At 36.7% G+C, this 12,067-nt stretch overlaps 1 protein-coding gene across 3 annotated transcripts in view; it reads right to left on the minus strand.

Moving 5' to 3' along the window:
* Positions 1-2,857: 2,857 nt before the first annotated feature.
* Positions 2,858-12,067, minus strand: part of LOC134369972 (survival of motor neuron protein) — a 35,632-nt gene continuing 26,422 nt past the window's right edge. The window contains exons 8-9 of one of the 3 annotated variants that reach the window (XM_063086849.1): positions 6,273-6,298; positions 2,858-3,189 (exon numbers count right to left, since the gene is read on the minus strand). The gene's annotated coding sequence lies outside the window, so the exon portion shown is untranslated. The remainder of the gene's footprint in view (positions 3,190-6,272; positions 6,299-12,067) is intronic. The other 2 variants (XM_063086847.1, XM_063086848.1) reach the window with 2 other exon arrangements.

Here is a 12,067-nt window from a genome sequence, read left to right on the forward strand (position 1 = left end):
CAGGGATCAAACCCTAGACCTTGGTGTTATCAATACCATGCTCTAACCAACTTAGCTAACCAGCCAGCCCTCCAAAACATATTATTAAATATTGCACACAAAAAGAATATTTATAAAATGTGTAAGGCTTGTAATAAAAAAACCCTGCATATTCATCACTGAGCTTAAGATCATTACCAGTACTGGGCTGGCTGGTTAACTCAGCTGGTTAGATTAAGGTGCTGATAAAACCAAGGTCAAGGTTCGGATCCCCATACTGGCCATTTGCCAAAAACAAAACAAAAATATAAAGTTTATACAGCTAACCCTCCATTACTCAGGGTCAACAGGGAAGGGGTTGGGGAAAGGTGCAATGATCTATATCAAAGCCAAGGGAGACAGTTAAATTTGTATAAGTAATGGCTAACTTAAGGAATGAATTAGTTTTGCACATAGGTGAAACAACTGACTTTATTTATTTAAAGATAACCCGTAAGGGGATCATGACCCTTGACTTGGTGTTGTCAGCACCACGCTCTCCCAAGTAAGCTAACCAGCCACCCCTACACAGGGGATCCAAACCCATGGCCTTGGTGTTATCAGCACCATACTCTCCCAAGTGAGCCACAGGCCAGCCCACAACTGACTTTAACAGAGGATCCAGATGAATCTTTTCTGGGCCAAGAGATAGTCCTTAATGCTTGTAGGACCTGTTTTGAATATTTAACTAGTGTTGGTATAACAGAGTTTACTTACACCTTTTATCCATTACCAATGTGAAGAAGAAATAGAATTTAGGGAAAAATGCTTTTATTCCAGAGGCTTTTGAGAGTTCAACAGATGTTATAATGGACTTAGAATTTTCCTGAGTCCACTCTACTCAGGGGGAACATATTTTCTCTCTTTAGTGACTTCATATTGCTCAAGGTGTTACATTTAACATGTGTTTCCATCTATGTCAGTATCCAGAATTTCACACCTACTTAAGTAGCAGTTTTCTGAATAACCAGAAGACCATTCTAAATTCGTGATGCTGGTTAGCTCAGTAGAGCACAGTGTTAATAATACCAAGATCAAGGGTTTGGATTCCCCATACTGGCCAGCTGCCAAAAATAAAAACAAATAAACAAACAAATAAATTCATGATGCTACTACTGTAAGTTCAGAAACAACCATTTTTGGGTTTGGATATCTAACCACTGGGAATACCTCAGAGTTCTCCTCTGACATCTTCTCTATTTAAATGTACTTCCTCGGCTATCTCATCCAGTTGAATGGCATTAAATTCCATGTCTATACCAACTTCTACATTTTCACTTCTAGCCTAGACTTCTCCCCTGAACTCTTTATTCATATCTAATTCCTATTAATGGGCATCTCAAATTTCACATGTCCAAAACCTAACTCCCATTTTTCCCCTCCACAAAAGTACTCTTTATGAAGACCTCCATCTCTTTAAATTCCAACTTTATTCTTCCAATTGCTTAGGCCAGACGCCTTCGAGTCATCCTCGGCTCCTCTCTTTTATACCCCACATGCAATCTACTGGCAAATCCTGGTAGTTCCACTTGCAAAATACACTGAGATTCAACCACGACTACCCACTGGTCCTAACTAGTTCCCTTGAAAACACTATGGTGTATTTTCAACATAGTAATCAAAAGGTTCTTTCTATAAGTCAGATCATGCTATACCTGTGGTTCAAAACCTTCCAATCGACTCCCAGCTTAAAGTAAATGCTGAAGACCTTACAATGGCTTACATATGGCCCAACCCTTGGCTACCTCTCTTACCCCAATCTCCTTAATCTCTCCTCCTTACTTCTAACTCTAGCTACTCTGACTTCCTTGCTGTTCCCTGAACATGCCAAACACACTTTTGTATTAGGGCCTTTGCACTTGTCATCTCCTTTACCTGGGAGGTACTCCTTCTAGTTGCACCTAGAAAGTGCCTAGCACATAGAATAAGTTGAATAAATATTTGCTAGAATAAATGATTTTCCCAAACCTACAACCACAGTCCAAGTGTGTTAGGTATTAAGGAAGGCAAAAATCCAAAGGTATCTTAGAAAGTAAATCAACTACCTCCATAATTAAATGTAGTCTGCCACATACATAGCCAATGCTGAATGTATAAAATATTGGCCTAGTATCATGAAATATGATAAAACTCCACTCACCCTGTATAAGAAAGCTTAAAGCATAGAACATACCATTCAGCAAAGATTACTTACCAGACACTAAATGTTCATTTATTTAACAAATATGTATTGGGCAGCTACTAATATGCTAGGCACATGTGGAGCTTATCAATTTAGTTTTCCCAGCCAAAATCTCTGAAAGGAATAGCACTTAAAACTAACCTCTTTCTCCACAGCTAAATGGACTAGGAAGAATCCCGGGTGCACAGTTAATAATCCCTACACTAAACAGAAACAATAATCAAATTGAGATGGTGAAAGTAACTGAAAGGTCATGAGGTAGAGAGAATGGCTTGGGCAACTGTGTTAGGCAATGCGCATGGTAACGACATAGAGGAAGCCAGGAGAGACGGACAAGTAGACAGAGAGACAGACAGACAGACAAACAAGAGAAAGTGTAGAGAAGAGAATGACATGACTCCTGCGAAACAGAATGCAGCCTTGGTTCCTGACTGGCTGGTCCAGTCCTTGTGACACTAAGCTCCAGCTAGCCTTTCTTTGATCCCTAACCGTGGGTTATCAGTAAGACTGTTTAACAATTGGTTCTATCTTTATAGTACTACTCTTCACCCAAATAAGCCTGAGTAATTTTCTTTCTACATCTTTAGAGAGACTCAACCTCACCCTATATATTCCAAGGAATAAATTCATATATTCGAGGTGTCAAAAAGTTTTTTCATTTATTTTTATAGGAATTAATAAAAAGATTAACATACTTACTAAGGAAGTTACAATATACAAACGTACTCAATGGCAATTTTGAAAGACTGAATTTTTTGTGACCTTGAGTTCCTTTTAATCACTCACATTTCCATTGTTGTTATTCAAGCTGATAATTCCCTAAAGACAGTTCGCTGGCTACTTAAGCACGGAACACATGCAACAAGGGAAAACAATGCAGATAGATGATCGTGCCACCCCACCAAGTGTCCATGAAGAAAATGATGAAACTTTCGTTCATATCAACCATGGAACATCAAAATATCATTCTCCTTAGGAGAAAGCTGTACCTGAATTTGAAAGAAAAAAAAATCTAGATATAATTACAAAATATAAAACCTATTTTCTCATAAAATCATAGAGAGAACATGTATAGTAATACAATCATCATGATTAATAAAACTAGAATACAAATATAAAAATATGTAACATTTTTGTATAGAATACAAAGAATAAAAATATGTGAATGTAAAAACATGTAATACTAATTTTAACAAAATTTTTAAGGAGTACTGATATTTGATCTGTCCTACTAGAATTTAAAACATATTACAAAACAATGATCAAAATTGTGTTAAAATATATATATATTTTTTTTTTGACCAGTAAGGGGATCACAACCCTCGGCACGGTGTGGTCTGCACCATGCTCAGCCAGTGAGCACACCGGCCATCCCTATATAGGATCGGAACCCACGGCCTTGGTGCTACTAGCACCGCACTCTCCCAAGTGAGCCACAGGGCCAGCCCGTGTTAAAATATTTTTAAACAGTAATTCTAGCAGTACAAAAAATATTCTCTTACTACAATATAAAAAAACTACAAATTAAACCTAACCACCTAGAAATTATAATATTAAACCCTTCTAGAGTTGAAAACAAAACTCAAAATTTTGAAATATCTAGAAAATGATGATAAGAACTCTATGTAAGAGAACATACAGAATACAACAAAAACACTAAAAGGAAAATTTATGATCCTAAAATATTCATTTTAATAAACAGACCAGTAGGAACTAATCTTTCCTTGAAAACAGTCAACAATTCAGAATTTTTCATTTCCTGTCCATAATAGCAAAGAGATGGTCTGGCTGGTTAGCTCAGTTGGTTAGAGCAAAGTCTTCTAACACCAATGTTGAGGGTTCAGATCCCTATACCAGCCAGCGGCCAAAAACTCCGCACAAAATTAACAAAAATTATCTATTTCACATAATAGCAAAGAGAAGAAAATTGACAGAGGAAGAAATTTCATAATTATTAAACCAATCATAAGATTAATTAAAGAGACAGAAAGCAACATCTAGACCAGCAGCAGGAAAACCACAGACTGAAATATTCACTATCTAACCCTTTGTTGATCCTTGCTCTAGATTAATAATGGTGGTGAAAAACAAAACCTCAAACGGAGTTTTCAGATGATATATCCTACTTAGATGACTTTTCTCAAACTTAAGAACTCATATATTTCTAAAGACAAAAAGGAAATATAGTAGTCTAATTTGATTAGTCATTCAACAGAAAAAACTATCATAAAATATTTTGTGATAAAAATCTGTATTATGCCATTCTGCTAAAAGGATGTGACAGTATTCTTTCATCTTTTATTCTTTTGCACTAGAATTTACTTGACATAGTTTATAAGTGGACAAATATGAAAGATAGATGTGTATACAAAATAACTAGAAGGTAAAAAATGATATAGAAATGAAAAAGCCATTGAGCAGATCATTCTAATTGGTATTTATAAACGTAAAAGTGAACATGTTCTGCTGTTATGGAACAAAGAAGATAGCCATCATCTATCTTTTCAATGAAATTATGAGCCATTGAAGTTTTCAAACGTACTGCATTTTGACAAAGTGAGTACATGAAGAAGAAACAAAGTAGTGATAAGCTAGAACATAGTAGAGATGTATTTGAAATCTGGAATCAGTATTTATAAGATAGATATGTTCTACGTTTGTGTATAACAGCTAATGAACAGCTGCATTCAAAGGATGTATTCAGATATACATATAAATTCAAAACTGGGAAAATGTAATAAAAAATTGGGCTTGCTATATTTGAATTCTCATTAAAACTGCTAACAAAGTTAGTTTTCAATATCCCTTTATTCTTACTTTTGTAAATTGAAAATTAACTTGAAAAGGAATACAATCAATTTCTTGTTATTTGAGATAGTTATGTTCTATACAGTTGCCACAAACACTGAATTAGGTAATACTTAACCACTGCTCCTAGAAGAAATATCAGGTTAGATTCTTGCAAGCTTCTGGTCACATTTTCATCAGCCCATCAATACTCAATCTTGTTTTATGTGTGTTTATGTTTGAAGACAAATTATTTAATATATTTTATTGATTAATTAAATTGAAGTCACACCCAACAGCAATATAACTCACGCCCAAACAAAATTCATCTGACACATGTATTTTCTCCATAAGGCACATCACAGCCTTCTCGCTCTTAGGAATACTAGCTGGCACTTCAGCACAATGTTTGGAGGCCATTTTAAACAGCAAGATCACAAAGGCACAAAAATGCAAAAATTGTGGCACTAAGAAAACTGCTTTTGACAAGGACATTTGTTTATAGGATGAGAGCTGAAACAAGAGAACAGAGCACTGTTCAATCCTAGCTGGGAATGTCTGTGTCAGGTACTCAAATTTCCACCACTCTATGCATGTTCACAAATAAACATGAAAGTACTGAGAGTACTGATTTGGGGACTGCAAATAAATTTTAGCAAGTACGTGCATTTGCAAATACGAAATCCATAAATAATGAGGATTGACTGTAAATAAAATTTATAAGCAAAAACTTAAGAGAGTAAACACAACATTTATAGGAAAATAACCACATACACAAAGAAAAAAAATTAAACATAGCTTTTAAACACATGAAAAGGTGCTGAACTTCATAATAAGATAAATGAAAAATTATAAATACAACAAGATAATCATTTCCAGTTGTTAGATCAACAGAGAACCAAAGGTATGATAAAACTACTGGCTAGATTATGGGAAACAGGAACTCTCAAAACAATGTTAGTGGGAATAAAATTAATACAACCTATATTGAGAGCAATTTAGCAAAAATCTATTAAAATTCTAAACGCATATCCTCTTCTACCCAGCAGTTCTACTTCTAGATGCATTCATACTTTTATAAAAAGAACTATGTAAGATAACAACTTACTATTGTATTAAATGGCAAATGATTGGAAAAAACCTTAATTTTCATCCACAAGAGGTCAATTAAATATGGTACACATCTATATATAAAAGATTATCTTGCAACTGTTTAAAAGAATGAGACAGTTTTATATACTGATATGGACTGTTCTCCAAGATACAGTGAAGAAAAAGCACTTACCTATTAAAGAATACTGTATGAATTACCTATAAAAATAAAAAATTTTAAAAGTTTAAGGGGTAATGATGATATATAATAGATTTATTTTAATTACATTTTATTTTTTTATCTTCAATAAATGTACGTGGTTAAAAAATTTTAAAAAACACAAAAGGGCACTGTGAAAAGTATCCCTGTGTCTTTTTGTCTTTCTTCAGAGGTAACTTGAGTATTGCCCTGAGAAGATAATCAACACACATTCATACACACATATACATAACATATTTACACAACTGGCAGGGAGCATAATACATACAGTTCCACGTTACTTTTTTCAATTATATATCTTCCTATCAGATTACTATACATATAACAAAGCAACAATGTTGCTTTTTAAAAGACAAACAAAAAAGATTAAAAGAATAAATTGAATAATGTTCAAAAATAGATTCAAACTATTTTAGAAGTTTTATTTTATAAACAAGAATAACAATAGAGAAAACAATAATTCTCAAAAATAATATACCAAGTAGAGACTATAATAATTACTCGGTTGGATAGAGCAAGGTGTTATAACATTAAGGTCAAGGGTTCATCCCTATACTGACCAGCCACCAAAGGAAAAAAAAAAAACACATAAGTGTAAAAAATGAGGGCATTATTAATTAATTTGTTCTTTTGGGGAAAGCAATATAACAGTATATGATGATGTATAGAACTATTTAGAATTTAGGAACCAGTATTCAAAATTAAGCAACGAACAAAAAAACTACTATAGAACTATGCTAAGCGAAAGAGTCCAAAATAAATTTATTATTGCCATGTAGAAATATAATAATAAATTTCACATCTAAATCTTATGTATTTGAGAGGTATAGAGTATAATATCACCATTTAGTACATTTTGTTTTAACCATCACAATAGAATAATCTTTCAGAAAACATGCAATAACTGAAAATTAATTGCTCTAAAATGGGAAAGATGATGCAGTGAATTGTGCCATCTAGCCACATATTCATGAAGAAAATGATTAAATGTTTGTCGAAACCAACTGGTCTTTTAAAAGGAGGGGAATAACTGGTAGAGGACTTGTTTTCCTCCCACAGACTATAGAACTGGACACAACATACGATACAACTATTTGCAGGCATTGGGCAACAGAAAGTACAGGGCTGAGATCTTCAGGAAAGGGAAACACATAAAATGAACTTCATATTCACCCCTTCTGCTCGATATGATTTCCAAACTGCAGCAGGGAAGGGGGAGGCCAAGGAGATTACTGGTCTTCCTGAGTGGAAGAAATAGAGATCAGAGTGCAGGCCTTGTAATAAAGCAGCTGGAATTCGAGATGGCAGGGTTTAGAGAGGAGGGATTAGAAGAATCTTCAGAAATTTGTGTAGGATTTCCACTTAGGTCTTGCCCAATCTTAAATTGTGCATGTGTAGGACAAGATGCCACAGGGCCTGGCAAAAGCAACTTTTGGGGAGCTGAGTGCTGAGAGTTCCACAGAGAGAGAGGTCTCAGAGAGAGTTCAGAGGTTGTACAGAGTTGCACAATTTACTATGTGGACCAAGGCAAGTCATTTTACCTCTGTGCGTCTACTTTCTCATCTGTAAAACAGGAATAATAACTTTTTTCCCCTCTTGTCTCTAAAAATCGGAATAATAGTATCTAACTTGATGGGTGTTACAAAGATTAAATGAAACAACTATGTCTGGCACACAGTAATCACAATAAACCAGAAGTCTTCAGTGAAACACAGAGGTTAGAGTAATCTTAGTAACCATTAATGTTCTGATACACTCCTTCACTTGTGTCATCTTCTACCTAGCAACCAAGAACTGGTTTTATTTAAAAGTGTAATATAATTCAACCCTAAATTACATGCAATTTTTAAACGTAAAGATCTATTTATGTGTCACAATAAATAGTGATGAAAGGATCAGAACTTCAAAGCTCAGAAGCTAGTTTTTTCAAAGGCTTCTCAACTATATTACTTAATATCTTCAAAATATACTACATATGAAGTCTTCAAAAAGTTCATGAAAAGATTTTTTTGTTGCCTTTTAATTCTATTTTTCTGTGAACTTTCTGAAATACCCTTGTACATTATCTCACAATAGCTGAACTCATAAATAATTATACCATAAAAACAATGGTGTGCGATTGAGTGCTACTATATGATTCCATTATATGAAGTTCTAAAGTAGGTAAAAATAACCTTTGCTCACAAAGAAATCAAAACAGTGGTTGCCAGCGTACGCAAGAGTGATGAATGACTAGAAAGGGGCACAAAGGGTGTCCTGGATTGAGAGAAATGTTCTTTATCTTGATTGAGGTGTTAATAACAAGGGTATACATTTGTCAACACTGATCAAACTCTTCATATTAAATCTGTGCATTTTATTGTATATAAATTATACCTCAAAGTATACTGGAAAAAAATGAGTGCTGTGCACAAATGTTCTTCAGTTCTCTTGAAAGGCCATGATTTATACATAAACATGACCTAATGCCAAGTATTTGGTGAGATAACTAAGTACTCAGTGTCTTCTACTGATTGCTGTAAATGAAACATGAACTTCCACAGAAGCAATAGTTGCACTTGTTAACTTTCAGAATTTTACTTCTAAATTGAATTCATTGTTTTTCCATTCATCAAGAGCTTCAAACTTCACAAGACTTAAGTTTATAAAACTTAAAAAAAAATTAACCCTGTAGTTTATTTCTGTTAATGTCAACCATGCAGAAAAGCTAAACTACAATATGACTCAGATGAAGTATTCCCTGCCTGATGCCTTAATGAAGGCTCGCTTCAAATATGGCTCCTTGGATTGCATGCGACCGGGGCTGGCGCTGCAGGGAGCCACTGCGATCGGGCTGATCCGCTGGCTCCTTCCTCAAAAGTGGAGGTCAAGATGGCAAGAGGAGAGCTGCCTGCCGCTTTTCCGCCACGAGTAGAAGCAACCTGAGGCCCGCGCCAGATGCAGCTGTAGCGGAATCGACACAAAGGAATGGCTTCGAAAGGGTGTCTTTACCCTGCCGAGAACCAGGAATCTTCCCCCAACCCGCGTGCAAACTGCTGGTGTGCAGCGGCCTGCATCGCAGCCGCAGACGTGGAAACATGGAGGCCTGAGCTGGCGTGTGTCACCCTGGGCTGCAGCGGTGCCCGCGGCTTCTGACCCCCTTCCCCCACCCGCCCGTCCCTGGAGCTGGAAGTGAATCAACCCGTGGCCGAGACAGGGAGACGTCCAGTGGGAGAGGCAGAAGCTCCGCTGAGACCACACGCCCCGTGGGGCTGCCACTGCGTGATCCAACAGGTAGGCTTCCGCCGCCACCTGGCTTCATTCCCAGCCTAGCCCAGTGCACACAGAGTGGGGAGAAGTCTGGCAGGGGAGGCGGGAGCTCCACAGGGTCCACGCTGCTGCCCTGCAATCCAGCAGCCCGGCCCAATGTGTAAGGAGCACAGTCATCCAGCAAAGGAGACAGAAGCTCCGTAGAGTCCACACACCCTGTCGGGGGCCACCACCGCGCGATCCAGCAGCAGGTAGGCTTCACCGCCGCCACCCGGCTCCATCCCAAGCCCGGCCTAGAGTGCACAGAGCAGGGAGACATCCTGCAGGGGAAGGGGCAGCTCTGCAGAGACCACACGCTCTGCAGTGCCTTGGCGCATCCCAGCAGCCCGGGCCAGAGCGCAAGGAACAGGGAGTCACTGAGGTAGCCATACCAAATTGGCAACCACAGCAACATCTTAGTCAGTCAATAGTGTCAAACCTGTGGACTGTGAAACCCCCTGCCACAATGAATAAACATCAAAGAAAAGATACCAGAAATACGAAAAATCAAAGTACACCACCAAATGATAATAAATCTCAAGCTCTAGATCCTATAGAACAAGAAGCCCTTGAAATGACTGACAAGGAATTTTGAGTGATAATTCTAAGGAAACTGAATGAGATACAAGAAAACTCAGCCAGACATCATGATGAAACGAGGAAAAGTATATAGGACCTGAAAGAGGAAATGTACAAGGAAATCAATGTCCTGAAAAAAAATGTAGCAGAACTTGCTGAACTGAAGAAGTTATTCAGCAAAATAAAAAACACAACGGAGAGTTGAACCAACAGGCTTGCGGAAGTTGAAGAGAGAACCTCTGAACTTGAAGATGGGCTGTTTGAAATAACACAAGCAGACAAAAAAAAAAAAGAATCAAAGGCATTGAAGAAAATCTGAGAGAGATATCAGACAACCTTAAGCGCTCAAATATCCGAGTCATGGGTATTCCAGAAGGAGAGGAAAAAGGAGATTGCATTGAAAACATATTCAACAAAATAGTGGCAGAAAACTTCCCAGGTATAGGAAAAATCACAGATCTTTAGATCCAGGAAGCTCAACGATCTCCAAACATATTCAACCCAAAAAGGTCTTCTCCAAGACATGTTATAGAGTCAAATTGGCAAAACTCAGAGACAAAGAGAGAATCTTAAAAGCTGCAAGAGAGAAGCGTCAAATCACCTATAAGGGAGCCCCAATCAGGCTAACATCAGACTTTTCATCACAAACCCTAAAAGCTAGAAAGGAATGGGATGATATATTCAAAATACTAAAAGACAGAGATTGTCAGCCAAGAATACTCTACCCTGCGAGGCTATCCTTCCGAAATGAAGGGCAAATAGTATATTTCTCAGACAAACAAAAACTGTGGGAGTTCACCACCACATGACGACCCTTACAAGAAATTCTCAAGGGAGTACTGGGTTTGGTTCCTGAAAAATAACTACCACTGCCAAAAAAACCCAAGAAAAATCAAAACCCACTAGTATAATAAAAATGGCATTCATGAAGAGAAAACAAACAAAAAAAAGGCTATCTACAACCTAAGGAACCAACAAACACAGAAAATAAACAGTAAATCAGAAAGCAAGGAACAAAAGACATCTAAGACAACCAAACAACAATCAATAAAATGCTAGGAATAAATCAACACTATTCAGTAACAACTCTTAATGTAAAAGGCTTAAATTCCCCAATCAAAAGACACAGACTGGCTGACTGGATTAAAAAGAAGGACCCAACTATATGCTGCCTTCAAGAAACCCACCTCACCCATAAAGACTCACACAGACTAAGAGTGAAAGGAAGAAAAAAGATTTACCATGCAAACAGAAAAGAAAAACGAGCTGGAGTAGCTATTCTTATATCTGACAAAATAGACTTTAAACTAAAAACCATAAAAAGAGACAATGAGGGACACTGCATAATGATAAAAGGACTGACCCATCAAGAAGACATAACAATCATAAATATGCATGCACCCAATGTTGGAGCAGCCAGATTTATGAAACAAAATCTATTAGACCTAAAGAAGGAAATAGACACTAATACCATAATAGCAGGGGACCTAAACACCCCACTGTCAATATTGGACAGATTATCTAGGCAAAGAATCAGTAGAGAAACACAAGATCTAAACAATACTATAGACCCATTGAAATCGGCAGATATCTACAGAACATTCCATCCAACAACCTCAGAATATTCATTCTTCTCATCAGCACATGGATCATTCTCCAGGATAGATCACATATTAGGTCACAAATGAAGTCTCAACAAATTCAAAAAAATTGGAATTATCGCATGTATTTTCTCAGACCATAATGGATTAAAACTAGAAATTAATAACAAATGAAACTCTGGAAACTATACAAACACATGGAAATTAAACAGCATTTTACTTAATGACATATGGGTCCAAGAAGAAATCAAGCAGGAAATCAAAAAATTTATTAAAACTAATGAAAATAATGATACATCA

Source organism: Cynocephalus volans, chromosome 2, assembly GCF_027409185.1.
Source record: "Cynocephalus volans isolate mCynVol1 chromosome 2, mCynVol1.pri, whole genome shotgun sequence".
NCBI lineage: Eukaryota > Metazoa > Chordata > Mammalia > Dermoptera > Cynocephalidae > Cynocephalus > Cynocephalus volans.